Raw genomic sequence first — 9542 nt, 5'->3', positions numbered from 1 at the left:
AAAAGGGTCAAAAATGGGAAGGCACAGATTTAAAGTGATTTGCAAAAGAAACAAATGTGATGTGAGAAATTTTTTTTTCACACAACGAGTCGCTGGGGTATGGAATGCACTGCCTGGAAATGTGGTGGAGGCAGTTTCAATCGAGGTATTCAAGAAGGCATTAGATGATTATTTAAATAGCATCAGTGTGCAGAGATACGGGGAAAAGGCAAAGGGAATGGCACTAAGTCACAATGCTCATTTGGAGAGATGCTCATTTGGAGAGATGACTCAATGGGCTGAATTACCTCCTACACCATAACAATTCTGTGATGTATTTTACCATAAATAATATATTAAGATAGGTAAATCACACCAAGGAGGAATGGGAGGGTTTTGAAACTGGGCAGAATTTGTAAACTTGTGGTGTCAGGATCTGCAAGGTCCAGGAAGGAAAATTCTATCAAGAACACAAATTATGTTGAGAACCTGAATGGAAATCCCTGATAGTTGACAGGTCCAGTTTGAAATGGAATCAGATACTCTTGAATAAATCAATCCCTGATAGAAGCAAGTTGTTAGAAATAACAGTTGACACTAAAGTAGTTACTATTATTCTATCAGTTGTAAATACAGGAAAGAATAAGCCCGTTACGTTAAACGGGAATGGAGCACAATGATAGAGTGACTGAATTCAATATCATCACATAAAGTAGGCAAGGAATTTTGACCCGGATAATTCCCACATCCCTTATTATATGGAAAGGGCATGTTGCCAAGGAAAGATTAGGACATGGGAGGAATTTTCCAGTTGTTCAGACAAGTGTTCTTGCCTCCAGCAGAGATTACCTTATCCTACGGGAGATCACAGCTAGCAAACAATAGCTTAGTTACCCATCTTTGTGTGATTCATTACTGGAGTTCAGAATCTTGTTGTCAGCCCATTTAGACTCAACAAATCTCAGTAGTTTTAAGAAGCATGAAATAAAAATTGCACTAGGGACTGTAGATTTGCAACCACTGAAAAGATTTACAGGCCCCCAAAGTAGATTTGGGATGGCTGATCCGCAAACATTTCAAGTAATGTCAGTATCTCTGGAAAGAGTTCAACACCTGAAGGATTTTTGCTGTGGTACACCCAACTTCATAATCTTGACCTGCTTATATTGCAAAATGAATCATCAGGGGAAGAGTTGATTAAATTCAGAGAAGTTACAAACACTATAATTAGGTTCAGGGGTTACCTGGAGAAAAAAGACCAGTACAAAACTGCCAACAATAAAACTTAGATGATATCACATAATTTAAATTTACTTACTACCTTAAGGGAAATAAAAGATGATAAAGTTAAAAGTTAAAGTTTTATTTATTAGTCACAAGTAAGGCTTACATTAAGACTTCAATGAAGTTACTGCAAAATTCCCCTAGTCGCCACATTCAGGCGCCTATTCGGGTCAATGCACCTAACCAGCACGACTTTCAGACTGTGGGGGGAAACTGGGGCACCCGGAGGAAACCCACGCAGACACGGGGAGAATATGCAGATTTCACACAGACAGTGACCCAAGCCGGGAATTGAACCCGGGTCCCTGGCGTTGAGGCAGCAGTACCACCGTGCCTCCCCTGACTATCACACCTGACTATCTACAGTTATAATAGAAATTCCCAGCACATGTGCTGGACTCATCTCTGTGATGAGAGAAAATATTCTAGGGCAAATCCAACCTTGTGTAGATTCAGACCTTTGTGTGTCATCAGACATGCAGTACATCTTCAGAATAAAATTTGAATACTGGGAGGGTGAATTTGTCAGTGCCTTTTGTCTAGGCCATGATTTAATTTGTTAGCAAAAGGTAACAATTACAGCCAGTGTAATTTGATGACAGATTCTCAATGTTCCACAATGAAAACACAGTGCCCCAGGGGCAGATAACAGTCAGACAGTACCCCATAGATAGGTCCATCCAACTACCAATTGCAACACCGCGGAGTCTCTTTCTAAGGTTGTTCCACAATAGAGGTACACTGTAAGTTAGCCAGACAATTGTTTGGAGACAAATCTTTATCCAAGGATATTTGAAGAACAGTTTGAATTAATTGACAACCAGGTCTCTGGCAACATGTCAAATAAATTGATTTGTTGAAACTCCAATGTGAATCTTGCACATGAACTGGATTGATAGGATGACACAGAATGTTGAAAGAAAAAGGAAGCTTTTCTATTTCCTTAAATAAATAAACTTAAATAAATAAATAAGTTGGTGTGCCATAACTGCAGCATGTGGATATTTGTGGAGAGTCCGGTGTTCCCAGATAACCACATATGTGCCAAATGTCTGTGTCTCTCGGAATTTCAGTGCAAAGCTGTAGTGTTGGAGTCTGAGCTGTGGACATTTCGGGACATTAGGGAGTGGGAAGTTACCTGGGTGCTTGGTTTCAGGAGGCAATGCACCCCTTAGGTTAAGTGGGAGTTTAGAGTTGGTCAATGGTCAGCAGGGTGCGACTGTAAGAAAGGCAGGCACAGTGATCCAGGATATAGTGAAAGAGGAGTCTTGACCTTTGACTTTGACCAACAGGTGCGAGGTACTTGCTAAATATGTAGATGAATAAAAGGAGGACCACAGGATGAGTGGGCAAACTGGCCAAAGCATCTGTACAAGAATAGAGTTGTGATTATAAAGTGATCAAGGCTGGGAACTAAGTACCATGAAGCCCAGTTCAATGAATTACTGCTTTGACAGAGTACTTAATTAACTTGGGAAATTTGATAATTGAGGGAATTCGGCACAGTAAGGGAGGAGTGCAATTTTGTTTTTTTACGAACAAGAAGTAGTCAGAGTGAAGGAATAGGAGTCAGTGAGACCTGAGAACTGATTGAGAAGGCATTAATGAAGCAAGCAGCTTAGTTTTAAGGTTTCCTTGTTTTTCTAAACCAGAGCATTCATTTAAGCTAGGACTGGGAAAGTATAAATACAATGTCAAATTTATTGAGTAATTAGATAAATTATGGTATAGCTGCAAATAATAACTGAATGAAGATTTTAATTAATCAAATAAAATAAGGCTAGTCTATGATATGGCAGAGCAGGTTGTGTGTCTGAACTGCAGAATGTGGGACTGTCCCAAGAAATATCTTCATCTTGAATCTCTCCAACTCAGACTCATTAGCTGGAGTGCAAGTTGACACATGAGGGAGGGGGAGGTGTTTCTAGGCAAAGTCATCCCGAATACAGTCATGTCTCAGGGGAAAACGTGGGTTTAAGAAAGGGAGGATGTGACTGATGGGCAGCTGATAGTGGAAATTTAGGAGAGGTTGAGAAGGCAGTCTCAGAGACACTGATCCTGTCTGACACTACATGTGAGGACAAGGTGAATGACTGTAGGGAGGAAACTACAATGCAAACCAAGGCACCATGGAGGCTGTCTAGGGGGTGAAGAGTAGAATAGAAATGTCAGTATAAGGGAATAGATAGTGTTTCCTGTGGCCAAGAATCACGAAGGTTACATACCCATTGGTAGGATAAGGGATATCTCACAGGAGCTGGAGTGGAACTTGGAAAGGAAGGGGGTAAATCCAGTTGTCGTGGTCAATGGACGGAACAAATGATATAGTTAGGAACAGGGAGGAGGTTTTGCTGAATGAAGATCAGAGTTAAGCTCTAAATTAAAAAAACAGGACATCAAGGTTAATCATTTCTAGATTATTCTCGGAGTCATGTGCAAATTGGGATAAGAGCAAACAGACCAGGAGAATTAACATGTAGCTAAGGGGCTTGTGTGGAAAAGAGGGGTTTTGATGGGACACTGGGACCTGTTCTGGGACGGGTAGAGGCTCCACCTGAACCCAGTGTCCTAGTGGAAAGGATAAATAGGGAGGTAGCAAAGGCTTTAAACTAATAAGTGGAGGAGGGATCTACATGAAATGAAAGCAGCCTGCAAGTAACACAGGACAGGAGAACATAGAAAATGATAAAGTAAGAGAGGACATTGATGGCAAGAGAATAAATTCGGTTTTAGATTAGGATTCTTAAAAAATGGTTAAACATCAAAATGAGAAGAAATTCTATTAAAAATGAGCCAAAATCACGGTAGGCAATACACACAGTATCTGTATAGAACAGGGGAGTAGCAAACAACCAGATATAGTCGTGATTATTGAGACATGGCTACAGGACAATCAGGTATAATTACTTAGAAAAGATAGAGAAGGAAAATGCAGACATGAAGTAGCTGTACTTATTTAGGATAACAGAATGCCAGTGGAAAAAGATTGGTAGTTATCAGCAAGGCAAAGATAGAATCCAGATGGATAGCGCTAAAGATAACAAAGCATCTATCACACCAAGAGGTTATCTAAAGTTCACCTGATAGTGAAAGGAGGCAGAGAATTAAATCTGCTGACAAATTATGGAATTGAGTAAAAAATATAGAATGTAAATTATGGGGGATTTTAACCACCCTGATCTTAATTGGACAGAACAGCTAGATAAATGGCAGAAATATTTAATAATTATTTTACTTTTGTATTTACCAGGAAGATAAAACAGGTAGCCATGACATTTGAATGATAAGATGAGTAATGAGATAAATGCATTTCAAATAACAAATGGCTGTACTGAATAAACTAAACAAACGTATAGGCCCTATTTTACCATTTTGATTCTAAGTGCTGAGCGGACTTGAAACTGGGAGTGTTTCAGATCTGACTCTCAGGCCATTCGCAGGCGTCCCATAAGCACTCGCACTGTAGAAGCCTGTGTGCGGGGCTTAACGTGTCCGAAACCCTGCAGCTCCGATCAGCGCCGCCAACTGCGTGTGCTCAGATGAAAAATGATAGAATGCCACTCCCCTGCCACATCGCTCCCGGGCCGGATATTGCCTCCCCCTCAGCCCCCACAGACATTGCCCCACCCCCACAACATTACTGACCCCCTTATCCCCCTACCACCCCCTGACACCGAGACTGATCGTGGGCCCCTCCCCACTGATCTCAGGCAGAGTGGCAGCGGACCCCCCCCTTAACCCCCCACTGATCTCAGGCAGAGTGGCAGCAGACCCCCCCCCCTTCCCCTCCACTGATCTCAGGCAGAGTGGCAGCGGACCCCCCTTCCTTCCCTCCCCTCCCCACCCCGATCTCAAGCAGAGAGCCGTCGGACGCTAGGCACCGACCTCCTCACTAACTGGAGCGACCGAATCAGACTTTTGTGGAGCATGTCTATTTTGCGCCATTTCTGGATGGGCAAACACGGTGGTAAAGGGGAAAGTGCCAGTAAAGTTGGGCGTGCAGCCCATTATGTCAATTTAAATGCATGCAAATGCATTGGTAAAGGGGGAACTGGTGCGGAGGCGGGCACGGATCGCGCTACTCGCCTCACGTCCAACTTTACCAAGTTTTCGTGCCCGGAAATGGGTGCAATGCGATGGTAGAATTGGGCCCATAGAGTCCGGATAGATTGCATTCATGTATTTTAAAATAATCTAGGGAAGGTATTACGATAACAAAGGTAGTTTTATGGGATTTATATTTGTATTGTTAAGCGTTAGAAATTATGTATAGTTTTAAGTGGGTTTAATTTAATGTTTCTATGCCTGGAAGGATAAAACTTATAGCTATATTCATGCTGGACAAAGGTGTTTGTATGTGTGGGGGTTGGTTTCACTTTCAGCTGAGCTTCTATTGTGCTTAGCGAGGTTATGATGTGAAGAGTAAATAAAAGACAGAAGCCTGTGACTGCTGCTTAGCAACTAGGGGCCTTTTAAAGTAGAAAAGTTTTTCTGAACTTAGCTGTAGCTGGATATATTACAGTTGGAGATAGGACACTGGGGAAGGGTCAAGGTGCAACTCTGCCAGAAGCAAAGCTGGAGAGGACAAGGGAGCTGCAAAGAGGCAGCCTTCCTAAAGAACCAAATGCATTCAAGATAACCAGGGAATTGGGGCAGAGAAAATGCCTTAGGAAGACTAAAGTTAAGAGAACAGAGATCAGGGGTATTGTTCAAAGGGGAATTCAAAGGGAGAAGCAGACTAAGTATTGTGAATTAAAGAGACAGCTGCAGTAACCAGGGCTAAAGTGGGAAAGCAGACTTCAGAGCTAAATCAAATGTTTAATGCTATTTTAATAGAGTCTGGGAATTGAGAGTTAAAGCAATTGGGAACCTTTTCTACAGCAGGCAAGACAAATAAGCCCTGAAGGGGGAGGCGCAAAACCTGGATACTGGATTCATTGTTAAAAGTGGAGCAGAAACTTTGTTTGAAAGAGTAAGTTGAAAAACCTGGATTTGCTTTCGGAATACAAACCATTGTTGTGAAAGAAGGTTTTAAAGCTTGCTTTTTGGGGGTGGAGTTCAGAAACTCTCATGTGACAATCATCTGGGCAGATTCTGAGGAGAAATCAATCGACATTGACTTGGGGCTCAGGGTGGGGAGAGTGTTTGAAACACAGCCATCTGGTGTGCTTAAAGGGACTTTGCGTTACTGAGATTATTGTAGCTTTAGATATAGTTTGTTATCTGTGTTAACCTTAAAATCTGTGTATATTTGTTCAGCTAAGTGTGGTGGTTAAATGAATATTGTATCGTAATCCAAATTTTCATGTTTAATAATTTTTTTTCTTGTTGTTAGACTAATTAGCAGTCATGTGACTCTGTTCCTTCATGTTAAACAAAAAGTAAAAGTTACGGTCTTTTAAGCCAGCGTTCCATTCTGGGATTTTCCCATCCGGTTATAATATCTACTGGGAATGTAACAAAAAGATAGCAGAGACATTACCACTCATATAATAATTCTTTAGAAAAATGTGCAGCACCAAAGAATTGACGGATATCTAATGTAATTCCTAGATTTAAGAAGGGGCATAACACGCCCAGGGAATTAAAGACCAGTCAGCTTAATGTCAGTAGCAGGAAAAATAATGGATTTTTTTTTCTAAAAGAGAAAATCAAAGAACATCTAGAAATTAGAAATTTACTAAGTATGGATTTCAAAAGGGAAAATCTTGCTTAACCAATCTTATTGATTTTTTGAGGAGGTAACAGAGTGAGTGGATGTGTTTTATCTGCATTTTCAAAAGGCCTTTGATAAGGTGCCCCATAATGGATAAGGTCAGAGAATGTGGAATGAGGGGACAAGAGTCAGAATGGATTGCTAGCAAGCTTCAAACCAGAAAGCTTGAAGAAAGAGTGGGAGTAAAGGGGAGTTATTCAGAGTGGCAGAAGGTGGGAAGTGGTGTTCCACAAGGCTCAGTGCTGGGAATACTACTTTTCACCATTTACATTAATGAGTTGGACTTTAGAGCCAAAACCATTTCAAACTTTGCCAATGACACTGAATTGGGAGGTTAGTCAGCACTGGAGAAGTCTACAAAAAATTACCATAGGATGATAACAAACTTGCAGAATGAGCAAATACTTGAGAAATTCAATTCAACACATAAAAGTAAGGTAGTACATTTTGCTAGGGAGATTACTTATTACTTGGGAAATGCAAGTCTAGGTGGGCTAGAGGAACAAAGAGATATTGGGAGTACAAACACGCCGGTGAGCCCAGCTGCAAAGTGCTTGGGCACCATTTTGCAAGGGCGCCGCGATCTCACAGTGGGAGACCCCCTCTCTCCCCCCAGGACATCAGGATCACCCCCACTCATCACCCGCATCAGGGCCCCACCGAGGGGTCTCTCTGCCTGACCCCCGACATGCCCTTTATCATGACTCCTTTCATGCTCCACCGCTGCACAACCCCCCACCCCCCCCCCACCCCGCATAGTCTCCTGACAAAGTAAACGTGGGCCCATTAGAGGCGTAGACAGGTGAGATTATCAAGGATAATAAGGAAGTGGCAGAGACATTTAACAAATGTTTTGTATTTTTCTTCACACTGGAGGAGGATGCAAAAAATTCTGGAAATATTAGGACATCAAGGGTCTAAGGGGGAACTGAAAGAAATTAATAAAAGTAAAGAAATAGTATGAGAAAAATGAATGGGATTAAGTGGTAATAAATTCCCTGGCACTGATTACCTATGATGTGGAGATGCCGGCGTTGGACTGGGGTAAACACAGTAAGAGTTTTAACAGCACCAGGTTAAAGTCCAACAGGTTTATTTGGGAGCAAATGCCATTAGCTTTCGGAGCGCTGCTCCTTCGTCAGATGGAGTGGATATCTGCTCTAAGTATTCTGTAACTTGATTTTGTGTCTCTGTATGCCCTGTTTGAGAGCAGATATCCAATCCATCTGACAAAGGAGCAGCGCTCCGAAAGCTAATGGTATTTGCTACCAAATAAACCTGTTGGACTTTAACCTGGTGTTGTTAAAACTCTTACTGATTACCTAATCCTAGGATTTTAAAAGAGAGAGTGGATGCATTGGTTTTGACCTTCCAGAATTCCTTAGTTCTAGAACGGTTCCCAAGGGTTTGAAGTTAGCAAATGTATCACACTATTGAAGAAAAATATTACGAATATGTAGTTTTATGATTCACATGTTTTAGGAATATATCTTCTAGTTTGGGGATTGAAATTTTTAAATGCAAGATAAATGAAAACACCAGTTGAGAAGCTGGTAAACAAAGCTAAAGTAATTGCAATACAAAGGGTGTCTGATATTTATTTAATAAAGTCAGAGATGGAAGTGGAAAATCATTAAACAATGGGTGACCTCTTTCTGGGTCTCATGATGAGAGGACAGATATCTGCAGCTGTCTCAGTGAGGGGTTTAAATTATTCATATGGTTTCCCAGAACAAAGGCAAGCTTTGGAAATGGGAGGTAATTAGCTTGAATGTCTATCTGGTATGTTCCAGAGTGCCATGTTGCTGTGGGGGTAGATTGTGGAGAGGTACTTTCTTCATTTTGGGTTTTTCTATGTGGTTTCTCATGGAAACGGGCAGTTGGAGTTTGAATCAGCCTGGGAGCAACTTTGAGAAGCAGAGATAGAACATGCTAGAAGCTGTAAACCAGTAGCAGAGGGTTATCAGAAACCAAAGGTGATTTTTCATTTGGGATCACTAAGCAAGAAAACAGTGAGCCCCATGCTTTATCTGGGGTATCCACAATTATGAGGCATTGAACAAGATAGTTGGACGCTAGTGGAAGGTCCCCAAGAAAACTCATACCTCAGAGAATAGCGCAACACTGAGAAGAATCAAAGTGAATTCCTGAGAGCTGTGGCACACTTTGGTTTGGTCCAAAAAGAGTGAACAAACCTTAACAGTTATATAAAGTATAGGGGACTCTTGGGTGGAAATAAATTCATAATGCACTGTTATATGTAAGTGTTTACAAACTATGCCAAATTGGGGGCAGGGGGTGGGGTAAACTGGGTCACCACCTGATCTCCATGCTTGTTTACCAGTCTCCCTCACTGCAAAATATGAAATAGTGCTCCCCCCGCAATACAAGGGACCAAGGGAGCATCACCAAGCTCTCCCCAAAGACGGGCATCCTCTCTCCCACCCACAAATAACAGGTAACCCACCCCACATCACGCAGGCATGATGGTGACCCAACACCCCCCCCACTCAGCTCTGCCCCACCCCCAGACTCCCTCCCCCCCCCCCGCCACCCCACTCAA

This window comes from Mustelus asterias, chromosome 17 (assembly GCF_964213995.1).
Source record: "Mustelus asterias chromosome 17, sMusAst1.hap1.1, whole genome shotgun sequence".
NCBI lineage: Eukaryota > Metazoa > Chordata > Chondrichthyes > Carcharhiniformes > Triakidae > Mustelus > Mustelus asterias.
The sequence above is the reverse complement of the archived record's forward strand: the minus strand, read 5'-3'. Positions refer to the sequence as shown.